Raw genomic sequence first — 21,045 nt, forward strand, 5'->3', positions numbered from 1 at the left:
CCGCCCGCGGGACGAGGAGGCGGAGCTGCGCCTGGCAGACACAGCGGGCTCCGCGCCCACATCTCCTATCAGTTCTTCAGCGATAAAAATCCCGGGACGGGCGCCGGGAACCCCGCTTGGGCACGCTGGGATGGAGGCGCCGCTTCCCATCGCAGGGGAACAAGCGACGCGCGGAGCCTTCGGCGCCCTCCCCATCTTGGAAGAAGGAAGCCTCCCTGGGACGTGCTTCCAGTCAATTCATGTCTACGTTGATTAAGGAAACTTTCCGACAGAGTCATTGACTGCTAAGTTAAGAAAACGTACTGGTTTTGCAAAGGAAATAACCTCTTTAAAAAGTTTGAGAGACTTGGGTGTCACATAGACTTGGGATATAATTAAAGCCGAACACAGATAGAACGTGCTAATATGGCTAAATTCAGCAGAGGAAACCTGAAATGTAATAAATATCCTTATGTTGTACTGTTGTTCACCCTATTCCTTATATGGTGGAGGTCTTATTTAGAGTGATAAGACCAACAGGTACCAGTTTTGAAGTTCAGAAAATGGTTAACCCAACCCATTTAAGACAGGTGATTGAATTTCATTGATTTGATTTGATGCAGAACAAGACATTGGCTCCCATGAAGTAAAATGCATGACTGCAGTACATTTCTTCCCACACATGTTCTGTGCTGTAGCTGTGGTCCAGGGGAAGTAGACACAAACCTGCAAAAAAAGCATCCACCTGTGATGCTTTTTCTGTTGGCTTCTGGCTTCTATGGCACAGGACACATTTGTTCAATTACAGCTTTTCTTGTGAGGGAAGAAAATCTTGATATTCCTTGCCTAGCATGAAGCAGCAAATCATTGGAAAAGTGATTTTGCTAGTAGAGAGCTTGATAGAATGCAGAGAAAAAGTATTTAAGAGACAAAAGTACATTTAGATGACCGGGGCAGAGAGAAAAAGTGTTGTACCTAACACTTACCAGCCAACACCAAATGCAGCTGAAATTAGGTTGTTTCGTTTGCATGTGGTTTTTTTCCTTGTGTTTGCATGATGGTGTACTACCATCCAAAGGGTCTGGACGGAAATGCAAGAACTAAAATTATTACTGAAGAACAGAACCAGAATGAAACAGCAACATGATAATATGGATATTGAAAAATACACTGGAATAAAAGGTACTGAATAGCATTGGGTGGAAAAAATAAAAAAGAATTGCATTGCTATCTTTGCTTTTCCTTCTCATTATTTTTTTCTTGAGAGTCATCTTGAAGAAAAAGTGGTATGTGGCTTTTTCAGAGTATTTTTAGGAATCTGATATGAGTTTCTATCAGCAGATTTGCATATGAAGGGAGACTTCTAATAATAGACAAAACTACTCTGAGGAATCCATGTCATTACATGAAATCAAAATTGAAGCATTTGGATCTTAGGGAGTGGGAAAATATAATAAAGAGATGCAAAATTTCAACAGCCTGGAATTTTTAGGGGAAATAATGGTCAAAAACTTTAGAAAGTTTCCAAAATTCCTACAGATACCTAGTGTACAATGTGTATTATCATGACCGTAAAGATTCTATGAGAAATGGAGCAAAAGGAACTGATTGGTATAATAAACTGTGCCATGTGAATCAGAAGCATATGTTAAACTTCAGCTAAAAATAAAAGTAGCAACCAGGGTGAGAGAGATATAAAAATTTAATAGGGCTGAAAAAGTACTTTGGTCTAATTTTGAATTAAGGTAATGAGATGGAGAATTGGCAGATTGATAATAAAGATGAAGGAGGAGAAATAATAAAACAGGAATGAAAAATCAAGATTCAGACATGGTAAGAATAGAAATTCAGTTAGTTTTGTCAGTCTATGCAAGAACAGTGTCTAGCAGATGTAATTCCAGGCCCAGTAGTAAGGAATCTGTAGTAGCTTTGTGGAGTTCAGAATACCAGGTGACCAAAGAATAGCAAATTTAACATATATATTTGATAAATTAAGAATAATTAGAAGTCTCCTCTATTCTGCACTACCCAGTGTGTTCCAGATCAATATGTGTTAAGAAAATAGGAGTTCAAGATGTGGAGAAATGGTAAACTCATTTCCTTTTCCAATTGTTAAAGCTGCTAAGCAGTCCTGCCAATGGCATGAAGCTATGGAAAGGGTAAATATAACCTTAGGGTTTATCTCACAAAGTTCCGGGTAGGATTAGTGAAGTGTTAAAGCTAACATTGAAAGCATGGTTGAGATCTTCTCTGAAATATTTTATTTAATTCTATTTCCTCCTTGTTTACATAGATCAATTTAGATTGAAACAAGGACAGAAAAGAGTCCAAAGAATGAGGCAGAAGCATGTGGCTTATTTTAACCTATCACAATGAAATTTCAAATGGGATATATCTGTTGCTGTTAAATAATTTTGGGAGTAAGAGGATAAAAAAGTAACTCAGTTAAAGGTCTGTCAAAGCACAGAATAAAAGAGAGTTAATGGCCATATAACTTTGGCACACTTTATATTCCAGTAAGTTTTCCAGCGAGAAAAACTGAAGTTATGAATCTGTTTACAAGAGAAGTAATAGAGTTTCTACTGCTGTTTGAAAGTTGAAAATGAATAGGTTACAGAATTTGGCAATCACAGTCTGGTGTTGCTTGCATGACGCTGCAGGTGAGTTGTGCTTGGAGCTGGCACCCCTTCCTCAAGGATGATTCCAATAGAACGTGGAATGATTGATCCTGTTATTAGCTGGTCACTACTGGTGTTCCCCAGGGCTCAGTACTGGGGCCTGTCCTTTTTAATATCTTTATGGATGACCTGGATGAGGGGACTGAGTGCACCTTCAGTTCACAGGTGACACTAAGTTGAATCGGAGTGTTGATCTGCTGGATAGTAGGAAAGCTCTGCAGAGGGATCTGGACTGGCTGGATCGATGGGCCAAGGCAAATGGTATGAGGTTTGACAGGGCCAAGTGCCAGGTCCTGCCCTTGGGTCACAACAACCCCATTGCAGCACTACAGGCTGGGGCAGAGTGGCTGGAAAGCAACCCAGCAGAAAAGGACCTGGGGATGCTGGTCAAATCTGGCTGAACATGTGCCAGCTTGTGCCCAGGTGGCCAAAGGGGTCAGTGGCATCCTGGCCTGTATCAGCAATAGTGTGGCCAGCAGGACCAGTGATTGTTCCCCTGTACTCAGCACTGGTGAGGTCACACTTCCACTCCTGTGATCCCTCTTCTCTCAAGCAACAAGAAGCATGAAACAGTGTCAAGTTGCTCCAGGGGAGGTTTAGATTGGATATTAGGAAAAAATTCTTCACTGAAAGGTTTGTCAGGCATTGGAACAGGCTGCTCAGGGCGGTGGTGGAGTCACCATCCCTGGAGCAATCCTGGAGGTATTTAAAAGACAAATAAATATGGTGCATATGCACATGGTTCAGTGGTGGACTTGGCAGTGTTAGGTTAATGCTTGGACTAGATCATAAAGGTCTTTTCTGCCCTAAATTATTGTGATTCTATGCCTAACATAAAATGACAATTTGTGTTTGGAGGCTATAAAGTTTCTTACAAAAAGAAACTGATTACTTGATTCTAAAGATGTGCCTCAGTCTTGCCTGCTGTCTCTTAATACTTGCTTGAGCATATATGCCAGAACCTAGACAGGATTAGTGAATGCTACTGACCCCATTCTGAAGCAATGGCAGCCTTTGTGGGTTCCTAGGATTGGATCCTATTTCAGCCAGTAATGTTGCAGAGTGATGGGAAGAGATGCTGTCATGGAGGTCTCAATAAACTGAATTTGAATGCCTTTTTTTTTTTTTTTCCTTCAACATTGACGTTCTAAACATATCAATAATTGATGTTAAATGTGGGAATCAAGATAGTACCACAGATGTGGGAATATTTGCAGGCAGGCTTGGAAGCTTTAGAGGTGGCTGCCAAGACAAAGAATAATTAGTTTTTCTTTTCTTGGAGAGATTTTTCACTGATGAAGATGAAGAAAATGAGCTTTTCCTTTAGATCCTGAAGGAAATACCTCCCAATAACATTCTTGGAAAGCTGTTATATAGATGGAATTTGCTGACTGTAGATCGTGTAAGAAACTATATTGCTCAGGAAGGGGAATCCAGACATTAAGTGTGAAAACTTGTTCTGTTTCTGCCTATGCAAAATCAGTAGAATCAAACCAAATTCCGCCAAGGCTCAGCCTTAGCCTGTGCTTGCAAATATCGCTGCTGTCCTGGAGGAAAATACAAAGTCACTTGACATTAAGATTTAGTGGTCTAAAAACCAATTCAGTTCACTTGCCTGGAAGCAGAAAATATTAATCTGAGCAAAAACACAGAGTACTTACTCCTAGCTCCAGGAAGAGCTCCTTCATCCAGTATCTGTGTAAGCCATCCCTCTTACATATGCAAGAGGATGAGAGCCAAGGCTACTTTGCTGCACAAGCCTCCCTATTCCTTTTACATATCCTCAATTTCATTCTTCTCTTCTACAGCTGTCAATGTGGGCTTGCTGGCTCCAGATTCAGAGCTAGCTACTGGCAGGGACAGTGGTGTCAGCTTGCAGGGCTCCTAACCACTGACCTCCTAACCACTGCAGCTGGAGGTTACCATTTGACAGAAGGGTATCCCTTCACCATACCACAGGTTTCCATCCTGCCTTCTTGTCATGCATACCTTACTAATGGTTTTCAGCACATCATTTGCTGATAGCAGAGATGTGACAAATCATCAGGAACTTTTGGGTCTCATCCAATCTGTAAGAAAACATGGTCTCTAGCAGGTACTGTTATCTCTCTTTTCTATATACCTTAATATTTTGAAAGTGTCCTCTGCATACTTTTCCAATGCATGTGCACTCTACTGACATTCATATCATTTTCCTGCCTTCCCTTTCTTTCTTACCTAATTTCAGTCTGCATTATTCCTAATCCCTATTTCTTTCCCAGCACCAGTTCTTAGGCTGAGATTCTCTCTCTCCTTTCTACATCTCTTTTTCTATTCTCAACATTAATCCATCTCACTTGAACAAGCCCTGCCTTGTCTCCATCACCTTGGTTCCTAGTTTCTTTGCCCAGTTTATCACAGTGTCACCAAAGAAAGCTGCCCTCTGTGGTTAGGTGCACCCTTCCCAGCATCCTTTCATTGACCCCAAACTATTGAACCTCCACAGCCTCCTTGTCTGGAAACGCTGTTGTCATTCCCAGCTCTTTTACATACCATGGTTTGTTTGAAAAAAAAAGGCTGTTCCCCAGCTTCTTACCCACCCTTGTATCTGTCAAATCCCACTGATGTTTCATGATTCTCACCCAACCTTCACTGCTCCCTTGCACTTCTCTTTCCCTCCAGTCTGCTGGAACTCAGCAGTTGCCATAAAATTTCATTGCCTGCTCTGATAGTCTTGTGCTGTTTATGTGCCTAGAGGCAGGGGAAATAGGATGAGGTTTTCTGTTTAATTATCATTTTTGTCTGATTAATGCTATATATTGAGAAAAACATAGCATAAAGAGGATAGAGTCTTTGCAGATCATAGAGTCATAGAATGGTTTGGGTTGGAAGGGACCTTAAAGATCATCAAGTTACAACTCCCCTGCCATTTAGACATTTAGATATTAAAAGGTGACACTTTTCTGAACATAAGCACACTACATTTTTTATGCTTCATGATAGGTCAGCCTAGATTCAGGTAAGAAATATATCTGGTGATTTCCCTCCATTCAGCCCATTGTGACAATGGACTATTTAGCGTTTGAGTCAATGGCTCAAAGGCTAAGTAAGCAGTTGGTAATGTAACCAAGAGCAACGTATGGTTCAAAGGATAGAAATACTTAAAATTTGCCTCTAGACCATAACAACTATGTCACACACAACCTGCTGTCATAAAGACCAGAGAAGAGGGAGGAAGAAACAATTTATCCCAAATACAAACAGAGGTTCAGAAATGTTTTCAGTAGTTGCACACTATTTCCGGGGTTGCAACACCCATGGTACCGCAGCAAAACCACGCATACATAGTTTCTCTGATAACTCAGTGCCATTCTGAGCAGAATGAACCAAGCCCAGTGTGATGTGAGCAGTCAAAATACTAGTGATGGCCATAAGTGTACATCTTTTATCAGGACTGAAGTGTATTTTATATACTTGCCCTGTGGTGCTGTTATTGAGAGACACATATGCAAATAATATGGCTATTAACTATTGCATGCACCTGAATACATGGTTATTTTCTAAACTTGTGTACGTATAGATGCAGTAGAGTATGGCCTTATCTCGTTAGACATTTTCCATTATGCAGGGTTGTAAGGCTCATCCCATGGCTGGACTCAGGTCTTCCCTTCAGAACAGTCTAATTGATGGTCCCATTTCTCCTGACTGATTGTGCACCACTTTGAGCATTACAAACAGCATTTGCCATCAAATCCCAAAATAAACATTGTAATATAACTTAGGTCCGGATTGTCAAGAGGTTGGACAGCTTTGCTCTAGTTATTACTTCATAAATACTGTAATAATAGCACTCTCTCTATTGCAAGCAGTTGAGTGGGTGTCTATGTAGCAATTGTCTAAGTGGGTAGAATTTGCACAGATGAAAATGAAGTAAATGAGCTGTAATATCAAGTGTGGGTGACACCCTTTCCCCTTGCCCACGCAGGAGCTACACACCAAACAGGGCAGCCTTCTGAAGGGCTGGAAGGTCACAAAACCTTACAGGAGCATGGGTTTTGCTGAATGGATCTGTGTAGGATGCTTTATGCTTCAGGAATTTAAGAGGAAAGTACTTGTTTTGGTCATTTATGAAACTGTAACTTCAAATATTCTGCCTAAAATGAAAATTTTATGAGTGTTTTCTTCTGCATCATTAAGAAAAGGTTATGTGAATTATGATCTTGACTAAGCCACAGCAGATAGAAAACACTAAAACCTATTTGAGGGATTTTTTGGTTTGGATTTTTTTTGTTGTTGTTTTTTTGTTTGGGTTTGGTTTGTTTTTTGGTTTGTTTGTTTTTTTTTTTTTTTTTGAGAGAAACCACAGTTCTTCTCATAGGGGAATATATTTAAAGACAAATGAGAAAATATTGTAACATAATTTTAGATTACAGGAGTGTTTCATTCTTAAATAAAACAAGAAAGCCCAGCCAGAAATGTGACAAACATCCCAGGTAGGTTGATGAGGAGTCAGAAGCTGCAGTCAAGTTTCTTACTGGGGCAGTTTTTCTCATGGTAGAAAGTACAACAAATTAATGACTCAATAACATGCTTGGTCCAGTGTCACTAAGGCATTTGAACCATCTCTTCAGTAAGCCACAGAACTGGAAGGGACTGGGTCGCCTCAAGAGGGGATCAGATCCATCCCCTTGCTTATGGCAGTGTTGCTTGTGTCCATGTCTTCACAGATGTTTGTCTGCATCAGTCTAAAAAAAAGAATCTAGTGATAGAGATTGCCCCACAACACTCCAACATGATAATTGATATTACTATTTTGTTATGAGTCTGCTGTAAAGCAAACAGGCATTTCAGGAGATAGAGGATTGGAAGGGACTGAAAGATGATAAATAAAAGCACTTTAATATTCCAGTAAAATTACTAGTAATCAGAGATACACATTTTCTTGGTTGCAATTTTAGATGTTCAATTCATGACAAAAAAAAATTTAGGAGCTCTTCAGGAGCATGTAAAATCAAATAATTTTCACAATTAAGCAATAATAAATCATTATTTAAAGTAATTTTGCAAAGGCAGTGCTGTTAGCTGAAAGGAATCTCAAAAATGGGGCAAGAATTTAAGCTTGTATTTTAGTAACAAGAAAGTGAATCAAAACCATCATACTTGCTTAATTAGACTGGCTTAAATCTTTTATCTCCCCTGCATGTTTTTCAGTCTTCTTTTCCTTTTAGAAAAAGTGACAAAGTGCTTCTTGAACTTAGTTCTTTTTTCTGGATTTTCAATTTCTAGATTTTCAGTGATCAGCCACACTTTGTACCTAATCAAATGAGGATTTTTCAATACCTCTATGACTAGTAATGAATTAAATAGCTGATTTACAACACAGTGATTTTATTGTATCTTAGATTTACTGGTATCTAAGGTTACATTGTGTCATGGTTTAACCCCAGATGGTAACTGAGCACCATGCTGCCACTCTTCACTCCACACCCCTGCCCTACAGGTGGCAGGGGGAGGAGAATCAGAAAAAGTCAAAACCTGTTGAGATAAGAAGAGTTGAATAATTTAAATAAAGTAAATACCAATAATAACAACAATAATAGGCAGGAAATGAAAAGGGACATAACAAGAAGAGGTAGAGGAATGAAACCCAAGACAGACAAGTGATGCTCACTACAGTTGCCCACCAGCTGCAACCAATGCCCAGCCCACCCCTAAGCTGGGATCAGTCCCTTCCAGCCTTAACTCCCCCCAGTTTATACACTGAGCATGACATTCTATGGTGTGGAACATCCCTTTGAGCAACTCAGGTCAGCTGTCTTGTCCATTCCCCCTCCTGCTTTCTTGTGCACCTGCTCACTGCCAGAACATGGGAAACTGGAAAGTCCTTGACTTGGGGTAAAGCCCTGCTTAGCAGCAACTAAACCATCACTGTGTTATCAACATCATTTGCATACTAAACCCAAAACACAAAACTGTACCAGCTACTGGGAAGAAAATGAGCTGTATCCCAGCCAAAACCAGGACATGGTTGTAGCTGCAGTGGCCACTAACTAAAAACCTTTTAAAACCCCAAGTTTTTTACTTTGTTAAAAAATTAATTCAACATGATTCTAAAATAGAGTCATCCAAGAAGGAAAAAATACAATCTTTTACATGTTTCAGAATAAAATCTGAATTGACTGGATCTACTGCAATGTGTTAAACTGCACTCACTTCACTCACTGTGCCACAGATATATTTAGTAATGCTGCCAATTCAACAGAGCAGGATCCTTGGTTCTCATCCACATTTGAACTCTTTTTACACTGCTCTAGCAGAGTGAGGATACCTGAAAAATCTCCTTACTATTCATATATCTCTAGGGCTTCCTTACAGACTTAGAATCTAAAATAAGATTTCTCTAAAAATATCTAGTTTACATTTAAAATGCCGATCACATAATGAAAACGTAACTCATTTTAGATGCAGTTCATTTTAAAAATATGTATTGTATTTTCACACATATTCATTCCCATGCCCAACATGTGGATGGGCCTATGCTTGGCCACCTCAGATCAAATAATCTGAATCAAATAATCAAATAATCAGATAAAAAAAATCCTTCTCCTACTTTCTTCTGAGGGTATTTTGTATTACGTACTGCTTTGCTTTGTTTGAGGATTGAACTAATTTCCTTTTTCTGTCTGGATAACTAGAGGGTTTTTTCCAGAGTTCATGAAATGCTTTCCTGGAAGATATTTCTGGATATGGATTCTGAGCCACAGAACAGTCTATTCAAGTCACTGACCAGTAGGAGATAGAAGCATGCTGGCCTTGATCAGGACAAATCACTTTGATGTAGTTGTTTCTTTTGCCCCTTGTTATGGTAATACTAATAGGAGCTAAAAAGTACTGGCCAAAGATATTGTCATCACTGATTGCTGGCTTTGTCTATGAGAAAATTATGGAGTCTTGGTCAATCCAATATGTTCTTGCACGTTGTGATTAAAATTGTACTTGATAAACAGCCACATGAAATTAAAAGAGAGAGTGACTTCTCCCAGCTGCAGTCCTTAAAAGTGCATCATCTTTATGGATATTTGCTTTTTGCCTTTCCTCCTTTCTCTTTCAGAACCTGCTAAGAATCTGGATTCTGGGATTTTGGCATCAAGAGAGAGTTTGGCTGATGCCAGACATTTTCCATCCCACAAACTCATGCAGTGGGCATGAAGGGAGCAGGAGAGATCATGATCGACACACTTTAGAGTGAAAACTCTCCAAGCTCCGCATCAGAGATGCAAACCTGGATCACACACCTTCAAGACTCCAGTTGCTTTGCTGCTCAGAACACCTAACAGTTGGCATAGTCTGGCTAGTTCTTAATGCAGCAGCAGCTTTGATAGAGGACAGACTCAGGACTGTCTCATGTCGGAAATGGTCTTACCCTACTGACCTTTGATGGCCAAGGAAAAGTTTGTTAATCCCTAAGGAGTGAAATAATTCTGTTGGAAGATGATAAAAATATCTATATGTTTTTAAATGCTCTGTTATTACCTCTAATTGTTAGGTAAAAGGCAACTGCACTCCCTGATGAATTGGTCATGGTATTACAGATTTAATCTTGAATTAATAGCCTCTTTCATCTGCTACCCTAGGGCTTGAGACTGCCTGTGTGCTACATGGCTCAGCTGAGATCACTCTTGTTTCCAGCCATCAGGAGTACTGGTTGTCCACATAACTCCAAACCTAACAACAGAAATTGCAAACAACCTACCATTGCTCCTGGTAGGATGTCCTTACTCCTGTTGTCCTCAGGTAGGAAGCCATTGAAATTTTTACCATTTTTATTTGTGAATATGTGGTTGAATTAATGAGTTAAACAGTACCTGAAAAAAAAACAGAGGATATTTGCTGAGCAATGTGTGCAGTTAAGCACAGCTGTCATTACACTGATGTTTTCTACAGCATCATGAGCTATAGGTAAATTGCTAGATAGCCTACACTGTTAACAGGACTTTCAGGAGTTCTGCCTTCTGGTAATAAAGTCCAAAGACCCCTAACAAAACACTTGTTTCCTATACCCTGTAGGGATTTCAGAACAGTGTCTTTGAATCATTCACCCAACAAGGCAGTTCTGCTACATGTGCAGCTGAAAGTAGTCAATAAGAAAAAAGACAGTGTTTGTGCAGATTTTTCTTTTCTTGGTTCTCTTGCCTCAGTGATGTGACCCCATGAGATGATGCCTCAGTGAAAAAGCATCTCCTGACCTTCACAAACGTGGTCAGTATGAGAAGCTCTTTAAAGTCAGGGAGTCCTTTGAGATTCAAAATCCCTTTTTATCCTGCTCAGAACTGACCAGGCTCATTACAGTAAAAGTGAGAGAACAAACCACTAATTGATTTCACATCTGTGGGTCAAAACCATCTTTAAAACCAATAGGAGTGTCATTTGCCTAGACACTATAAGTCATAGAGCAGATATTAAAGTCCAACTTCATAAACAACTTAATCAAAGTTATTAAAAATAATTAACTCTTGCATTAACACCACCCAGATGTGGAAATAATATTGTTAATCATCCTGGGTAGAGCAGTGCTTGTAAATAAATACGCAGTGCTTGCGTAACAGTTGACATTATACAGAGCCTTTCTGCATCAATATTTTTCTTTATCTATTTTATGTATGTCTAGATACAGACTAAGGTTTTGGGGGTTGTTCCTTTTCTAAGAAGAGTTTCATAAAAATCCCTATTTAAAAACAAGTTTTTAGAATAACAATGATGTTAAAAGGATTTTTAGTTCCTTTAGTGTCTTGATGCATCTGCACCCACTTGCTCCAACTAATATGTGAATCCTATGAAAGGAAAATTATGCCTTGTTCATCTACAAAAGAGATCAGGTAATGTTGTAGCAGTGAGCCTGAGATTGGCAAGTTGTGACTTTACATAGGAAATCTTAACATTCTTTCTCTTTAGCCCTTGTTTGTATAAATTACTTGTACCTGGCACCAGATGCAGTAAAGGTAGCCTGACTTATGTCTAGAGCTGGAAAAATCTAGTAAGGGAGTTGCTCACAGCATAAATGGAGATTCTGAGGAAAGTTAGAGGCAGTTTGAGTAAAATTTTTGATCATACTGGACATCTTCTAGGTTAGAAAATCATGTTCTATTGACATGCTACTATTACTGTGTAAACTTTGTAGGAGTCCCCCAGGCATATCCAAAAGTTATGCATATGATGATAACTGCCACTCTTCCCAACCAGTTATGAAAATAAATCTTAATTTAGGAGGGTAAAATGTCTTTTTCATCTCTGACAATGTATACCTTATGGCAACAAATGGTTCATCAAGATTTTGAAAAATAAACATCCAGGTACTGCAACAGTGGTCTGAAATTTTGAAAAAGCACTGCTGAGACTCATAGCATCCTGATATCAGAATATCCACCCTATTATTGTCCTCCTAAATTATCACATCATATCCAAATTCTGTGTAGGTCCACATAAAATCCAGTGGAATTCTTGTTAAAAAAAACCCAAAACAATCAAACCAACCTGAGATAAATAAAATTACAAAAATACAATGCAGAGACCCAAGAGGTCATCTTGTCTATCCCTGCTCTACAGGAAGTTCAGCCATCTCTCATTTCTCTGAAGGACAGTCATTTCACATGCAGTCCAGAGGGATCAGGATTCAATCCCATGACTTCCCCTGTACGACCTAGGGTCTGCCACTAGAACCCATTAACTGAAAGTATTTCCCTATATTACCTTGCTTGCAAGAAAGCATTTGTAATTCTTCAGTATCAGCACCTTGGCTGGCAAAACCTTACCATATATCTAAATATATCTGAATATATTTAGACCATATGTCTAAATATATATGGCTTGAATTAGTAGAAGTGTATTTTCAAGTTGCTCTTTGACTGCCAGTTCTGCAATGAGTTCACAGATTTTTCTGACAAGACTGGTTGATCGGTTTCCTGATTAATTGCATAGCCATAACAGAGTTGCTTTGCTTCTTTCTCTTCCCCAGAACGTGTCTTTCTAATTTCTAGTTTGGGGAACTTTTTTCCAGTCTTCTTTGTGCTTTTAAACTTTTTTTTGTCTAAGGCATTTTAGATAGATAGTATTGTCTTCTTGAGGTACATGCTCATGAAGCCTCCATGGACGCCTTCATGGACCTTCATGCAGCTCTACTGTCAAGACACTGATCTCAGTCCTTGAGCTCCTAGAAAGTAAAAATTACTCCTGAAGGTAAGTGGCATTAGACTTTGCAAAATGGACAACATATGCTCTCTAAGAGAAAAGATCTCCAAATATATTTTGTGGAGGGCTAGAATATTACTTTTACTCCACTATTGCTTAAAATATTTTTGAGATCATGAGATTTTTGAGATCATCCTGAGATCATGGCAATTTCTCAAGCAAGGGTCTTGATAAAGAACAACTGATGGAGTGACCTTACATTCCTTTTAATATGCCAGTAGAAGAGAAACCAAGTGAATGGTTGCACTTTGCATGGATAGTTCTTCTCCAACATGTAATATCTTATCAGAAGTGTGAACACAGTTACCTGAGTTTTCACAAACTAAATCTGGAATGCATTGTTAACTGGTTCTAATGAAATGCAATTCTAGAATGTCTTCTTTTTTTTTTAATCTTCTATAAATTCACATCCTCACTTCTCACACTATTATTTTTTCCTTAGCAGTTAAGTGCAGGAGTAAGATTAATGTCTACTGAAAGTGTCTTTTAAGTTCTGTAATCATAATTTCTATACTGGTATAATGTGAGGTTTTCATATACAGCTCCACCTTCTTTTGCTTTCCTGCTTGAAGAACACTGTTTCAATTTTTAAATTCTGTCTTCCTTGTAACTTAAGATAATTAATTTAATGCTTGGTATTTTCTGTCACTTTTCCTCACATTAAATAGCATTGAAGATTAATTGCTAAGTAAAAGCAAACACAGACAACTTACTCAGGAGAAAAGATAAGGGTCACTTCATCTGCCATATGAACAAACCACATTAGAATTTGGAACAAATGTAAACAGAAAAAAAAAAAAAAACTAGCAATAAATCCTTTTTTTTTTAAAGTGGGTTTTTTAACTTTTGGCAAAAAAAATTGATCTGGATGGTTTTTTCCTGCTCAAAGAATATATGTAAGCTGGGTGGTTCTTCCTCGGTGGTTTTCTTTTTATACTATTCCTTGGTCTGTAGAGAAACTGCAAGAGACACGAGGCTGCCTGGTTTCTCAGAACTACTTCAAAGTCCAATGCCTCCTGTCCACAGGGGACCTATGGTCACCCTTGCCACGGAGAACAGAGATCCAGAACTACAGCTAGTGATTTTCTTTACCCAAGGAAGAGCAGTAATGTCTCTGATGGAATGCTTTTATCTCATTCAATCTTATTCAGATGAAAAAAATATTTTACAGCTAGTCTAGAGTATGCATCTCTTTGACAGCCTCAGACCTTAGACTTAAACATTCTCTATTCAAACTCTGAATGTTAGCCAAATTGTGTAGTTTATTGAAAAAACACCAGAATTTTATCCGGAGAGTTGAAAAACTAGAGGGATCAAATAAGTGCAACAGAAATACACTGTAACTTCATCTCTACCTCTTTTACTCCTTGAAATATCAACTCCTTTTAAAATCCATTATCTGTTTCCAGCTAACCACTGGATTAACTACTCTTCTCCTAATTCTGTTTTCAAATATCTCCCATTTGCTTGTCCAAGTATTTTGAGGGATTCAGAATAGTAGTTCACAGCTTTGTGGATACTGGTAGCTAATTCAAGCAGGAGGTGTGTTGGTAATGAGCCATGGTTGGTTCACTAGGTGACATCCTTCTTGAAAAATGCAAGATGTCCAGAAGGTAGGCTGTATGTCCAAATCAAACTTGCTTTGTTGCAACATCTTTCCCTCACACCTTGCCAATGATTAAGTTTTATCAGTCTGTTTTGTCAAGGCGAGCTGGATCAAACAAATCTGAACACATAAAATTAGGTGGGATAAATATTGCTGTCTTTCTGTTTCATTTCCACAGTATTCAGCAGAGGTGAAATTTGTACTTTTCAGGGAAGAAAACAGAGCCGTCAGTGTGCAGAATAACTCTAACAGAACTAAGCTATTCAACTGCCATTTGTGATCTAAAAACACAGAATTGAAAAGATCTGTATGAATCCAGTCTCCAGAAATCTCTGGAACAGGCAGACAGTTACTGAAGAAGCCCATAAATCATCTACTCTAGTTGCAATGGCACATGATGCTTCCACATCAGCTAGCTTAAGAATTTTAATGAGAGGTCAAGAGCCATAGCAATTAAGTGTCACAGGACTAGAACAGGACAGATTAAGGGAGTTGTCAATGACAGTTATCTGCAACAAGAAGGAATTTGTTGAAGAAAACTCACAGGTAGTGGGAAACACCTGTTGTCTGTCCCTGCCAGACTGACTTTAGGAAAGATTCTCTGTTGACTGCAATTCTGGCCAAAGAGGTTAATGCTGGACATTTAAGGGGTACACACTGGCAGTTTTAATGTCAATAGAAACACAAAGGCATTTTGTCCTGCAAGCCCAGGGTTAGGAAAGAGATGGAAAGATTAGGAAAGAGGCAGGAAGAGCCTCCTGTTCTACTCCAAAGACAAGCAGCAGAAACTGACACATAGATCAATATAATGTTTGAATTTTTTTACACAAATGTAAATAAAAGTCCCTTTTTCTTACTCTTTCAGAGGTAGTAACACATGCAATATGTAAGAACTTAATTTTCTCCCTGAGAATTTTCTGTATAATCTTTCCAAAATGTTTCAAACTCAGTTTTAAAACACTTTAGGTTTTTCACATTCAGGACATTATTCCAGAACCATGTTTTCTGATACTGCTTCCAATTTACATGTATTTATTACCAAGATAAGCATTTTATCTTGTGACAGCATTGCCCTTTAACTTAAACAAATCTCCTTCACGCTCAACTTTCTATGTGGTGGGGTTTTTTTTCTTTTATTTTATCTAGATCAAAGGGTCATATATTTTAAGGAGACGAAATTCAGTTCCTCACGCTTCTTTCCGTTTTATCTCAGCATGTCTGGTAATAACCAATCTGGCTGCAACATTCACTTTTACCTGTATGTTGCTAGTGGATTTTTGTTATCCATCTGCCTGTATATCTCAGGGCAGATTTTGGGGCAACTTGGTCTATATTTGGTTAGAGTATTTTTCTTGAAAGTAAGATAAAATCTCACCTGATGCTTTCCCAGCAACCTTTCTATTCATACCTGATGCTACTCGCAAATTGTGTGTTCTGTGCTCTCTCTCCCTGTTTCCTCTCTTCTTCAGGGTCTGTTTTACCCCGGGTATAAGACCTAATAAGTATCTAAAAGCACAGAACTGTGAACCCGGTTATGCTAAGTACCAGATAATCACAAAAAGGTCTGGACCTAAGCCAGAGAGCAAGTGGAAGGTACTCTCTTTAAATTAAATTAAAATTAGATCCGATTGCCAAGACAGGATATGACCAGCTATGCATATCTACCTCCTCCAGTTTTAATGGAGTTTCATCTCAATAGTAAGATTATAAGGCTTGTCTTTGAGGCACAGCTCTCTGGTCCTGTGTTTATCCTGGTACTCCCACCCGGAGGTGCAATGAGACCGTCATTCTGCACCATATCACCTAGAAGTTTAGGCTGTGTTTATCCCTAAGAGAACACCTTCCTGCATATGTTTCTTAACAACTTAGAATGCACACATTTCTAGTATCAAGATTCCTATCTATCAATGAAATTTTGAGATGTCATTAGGGAGTTATTTTTCCTTCTGGCAACATTTGTCCTGTTTTATTTTATTCTCTACATTAATTTCTCAAAATTTTTGAATCAAAATCAGTTCTAGAGTCAGTTCCTTGAGTAAATCACAGAGATTAAGTAACCACACAGCTCATTTCACTGATAAATTACAACAGTTGAAAGTTTTTCGTGATCAGCTGCAAAGTGCTTTTTGAAAGAAGTTACATTTGACTCATAATTCAAAAAAGAGATCCTGGCATTATCATTGACGATAATGATAATAATTTATATGTTTGAAATCATTAGCTGAATGTTTACTGGCATTTGGACAATAAGGTAGATAGTGTCATTTTGTGCCAGTGTGAAAGTATGATGCACCCAAATCTTGAGTAATTTTTGTAGTTCAGGTAGTCATATTTCACAAGGGCATAGTCAAGTTAGAAAGGGCATCGGGAAAGGCAGCTAAAATGATGAAGAGAGTGAAAAATCTGTCTTTTGAGAAGACAAACTCAGAGTACTGTTTCAGAGGAGAAGGTGGAGAGGAATGTGGTTGGGGTTTACTGTGTCATAAAGGCAGCAGGAAAGGTGAACAGAGAACTCTTCATCAACTCACACAGCACTGGAACTAAGGCAAGCTCAATGAAACGAGTAGAAGATTGGTTTAAACAAAGATAAAAGGAAATAATTGATTACACAGCAGACACTGGACTTCTGGAATTCCCTACCAAAGAAGCTCATAAAGGCAGAGGTTATCAATGGGTTCAAAAGGGTTTAGACAAAGTCATGAATAACTGGTTCTTAAACAGGACAGGCAGAAATGTACCCTGCAACACTGCTAATATCTCTGCATGCAGCAGAAACACACAGGTAAAAGAGAAAATAGCCAGACTCACATGGTCTTTCTGAATAGCATCTGCTATTGCCTCTCTCAGAGCATATTGGGCTAACTGGAATTTCTGGTCTATTGTAGTGCAAAATGTCTACTATTCTTAAGAAAAAAATATTGTTTGTGCCCTCTTCTGGATGCACTTGCTAGATGTTAATAAGTACAATTTCCTTTCCTGGTATGAAAGAACATCTTTGTGTGTAAGATAACATAAATTGATCGGTCTACTTTTTAGAGACATTGACTGAAACTTAGTGAATCTATAATATAATATTATATACATAAATGAGCTATGCTTATTAGCTTTGTACTATAAGCATTATATACTAAATTACTTGAAATATATTCATAGAAGAATGGATAAAGAAGGTGCGGTGGCCAGTGAACATACATTACAAGGGACAGAGAGTCCTCAGTAAGACAAGTCCCTAGTACCACAAGAACCATTTTATATTAGGGTGACCAAAAAGGCTTCTCCCAGGATGCTTGTTCTGTTATGTGAATCTATCCCAGTTTGGATTCCCTGGCTGGCTGTCAGCCTCTACCCCCTCGTCCCTCCCCCAGAGTTCCCCATTGGCCCCCGTTCCCTAGTCCCGCCTTTTCCCCACCCCCAGATAAAACTCTGAGCTTCGGGGTCATGTTCCTATTTGCCTCTGCACCCTTTGACGGTGTAGCCGCAATGAATGCTCCTGCTGAAACGCAGGCAAAGGCCCTTCTCGACTCCCTGCTACCGACTGTAACACTGAACCCACCCGTGCGTTTGTGGGGGCACAGAGCTGGGCAGGGACAGTACTAAGAAGGGGTAAAAGCTCAAACAAAAACCAGTGTTGGTCCTAGGGCAGAACTGTAGAAACGATGGACACGTAAGTTGTAACAATCTGAGATGTAGATGCATATAAAATAAATTATTACTAGATTATCTGTGCCTTATCCTGAAATAGCAGTCCAATCACATATCTGATAAGCAGGCTGATAAAGAACCAAACATACAAAATTGACACAAATTAGTGGCACAGTGCCAAAAATGTGCAGTGTGAACTTGGTTTGTTTGCAAAAATAAAAAAAGTCTCCTGTAATCCTACAGAACAGTGGGCTCACAGGATCTTAAACCCACAGGCTACTTCATGTAGAGGCATGGCATGGTTCTAAGACGACATCTGTTTGCAAAGGGCAAATATACATGTCATGCAGACATATGCTCATGCTGTAAAAGAGAAGTCTGTTTTGCTCTCTTGAGGAATCACAAGGCAGAAGGCAGAATTCACACAGCTTTCCAATCCAGCCACTCAGATGGACGAGAGACTGTCTCATGTACATACAGCAGATTATAGAGAGGCCCTCACTAACTCTCACTCTTCAGGTTTGGTCATATTTCATCATTTACAGAGAGATTTTAGGAACAGTATATATATAGCTCAAAAATTACCCAGCAACTATTTATTGGTCAACAAAAAGCATGAATAGCTGGGACTAGCATACAACACTATTGCTCACCATTTTCTTTCAATTCCCTCATTTTTTTTCTTGCTGTTTTCTGTTGTTCAGTTACTAGCAATTACTACCTCAATAATTACATTTTGCCTGTCTTATTACTTTTCTTATCTTACATGGCTATTGCTCAGGTACTGTCTTGCAGCTCAAAAATAATCTTCTCAAAGCTCTAAGTCACCAGTGTAATGCACCAAAGTGGACTTGAGGTCACAGAGAGCCTGAACCTGAATCCTTGGGCTGAGTTAGATTTCCTGTCTGGGTCATTCTTTGAGTAAATTGTCTCTGAACTCCTCTTGCTTCTGCCAAAGCTATGCTATCCCCTTTTCCATTGCACAGTTCTTAAAACCTGTATTTGCCTTTTCTACTTGTACACAGCAGTGTAGCATGATTTAATTACTGTATATGAAATCCATTTGTTACGCCAATGTAAAAGGTTATTTTAAATGGTGCACACTTTTGCTTGCAAATCTGACATCAAATGATTGTAAAAATAATTAAGTAATTAATTCTTCCATCTGACAAGTCTGTATCTGAATTGAGCACAAATTAAATACTGAACAGAAAAACAGGAAATCCATCCTGCATGTTGCGGTATGAAGACTGGTGTCTAAATTTAGATTACAAATTTAGGCTCTAAACATCTTATTTACCAGAGAAGTATTTACTGTGGTAATATCCTGCCAATAAAGTGATCAGTTGCTGAGAGGCAGAGTCAGGCTGTGTTAATGCAGAAATCAACCATAATCTATAAGAACAGCATCATGGTAACAAGCAATAAGCAAAGGTCCTTCCAGTGTGGTTTCTGCATCATGCTGTTCATAAATGGTCAGGTGTGCAGAATGCAAAACTTCAAATCACAGCTTCAGGCAGGGCATCCTACAGCATAACTCCTTACAGCATGCTGAGGACACAGTAACTGAAAATACACATTAGTCAAGATTCAGTGAGCAGTCAAGAATTAAATATTTTTGCAATAATCGTTGAGTCTTGGCACTCAAATATTTTAGAATGCCAATGTGGTCAAAATTCTGTGAAGAAAAACCAAGAGCATAGCATATGGCACACTTTGCTTGTGTTGTGTTCATTTTATTAGAGGCCTAAAATTTGTTGATTATAGTGCTCCTGTGACACTTGTGTAGTTATTACAAGCCAATTCAATAACAGCTTTTTAAGCACCAGTTTGCGTAACTTATGAATACATGAATATATGTACCCTGCTATCATGTGGAATTTAAACTCACACTTAAAAATAACACCAAAAATAAACGAGCACGTGGAGCAAGTACAAGTAATTCCAAAATCAGAAAACTGAGAAGATGAATATGAAATTGTCACAGACTGAGCACAAGAGATTGTCCTAGTGACAGAGTTACCCATTCTCGTGATCAAACTTTTCATTACACTTTGCAAAGAAGCTGCTTAAGAAATCTGCACCTGAGACTTTATTTCTTTCTTGTTCTATGCACAACATAGTACTTCTGCATACAAAACAATCAAGTGCAGGAAGCTACTTCCTATTAGAGGTATTAAAATTCATGGTTTTTTCCTCTGGTCATCATTATTAAAAAGAAGGATGCATTGCACATGCATATCCACAGAGGAAGGTGACCAAAAAAATTACATTTAATTCAGAAATGTGGAAGTAAAGGAAGACTCCTAATAAAGGAGCAGTTCTAAAAGCAAAACACACACACAATTTGAAAATTCTTTATTAGGAAAAATGGCAAAAAAGGCAGTTTACTTATGGACAATCCTTTTGTTTGTTTTCTAGGTAGCACTGTGACTGAAAGCCTCATGCAAAATTGCATTTCCATTTTCAGCTCAAAACCACAAAAATTCAGAGAGACTTTCGCAGCATCTTCTGAAGCTTACAAAGAACTCTGAACAGTTACAGACTGCCTTGAATTGTTAAATTGTCTTGTATTTGGTGACATTTTAGCAACATAGCACAGGTTCAGAGGCTTTGGCCAGCTCAAAGAAATACTTTTTCCATTAAAATACCTAACATACATTTCCCTTGAAAGGAGATGTAATAACTAGATGATACCAGACTGTCTCTTTCCTTTTGTATAAAAGAATCTATTACCAGATAACATGTCTTCATGTTTAATTCCTAATAAAAAACAACCATAAAGATCAGGAAATGTTTTTATTCTTAGATGGCAAAGCTATTTTAAAACAAGTTGTAATCACTCATTACATATTGCTTAATAGTTTAAATAGCAGTGATTTGAAAGAACATTTCCATGGTTGTTCTTTTAAAAAT

Source organism: Corvus hawaiiensis, chromosome 26 (genome assembly GCF_020740725.1).
Source record: "Corvus hawaiiensis isolate bCorHaw1 chromosome 26, bCorHaw1.pri.cur, whole genome shotgun sequence".
Lineage (NCBI taxonomy): Eukaryota > Metazoa > Chordata > Aves > Passeriformes > Corvidae > Corvus > Corvus hawaiiensis.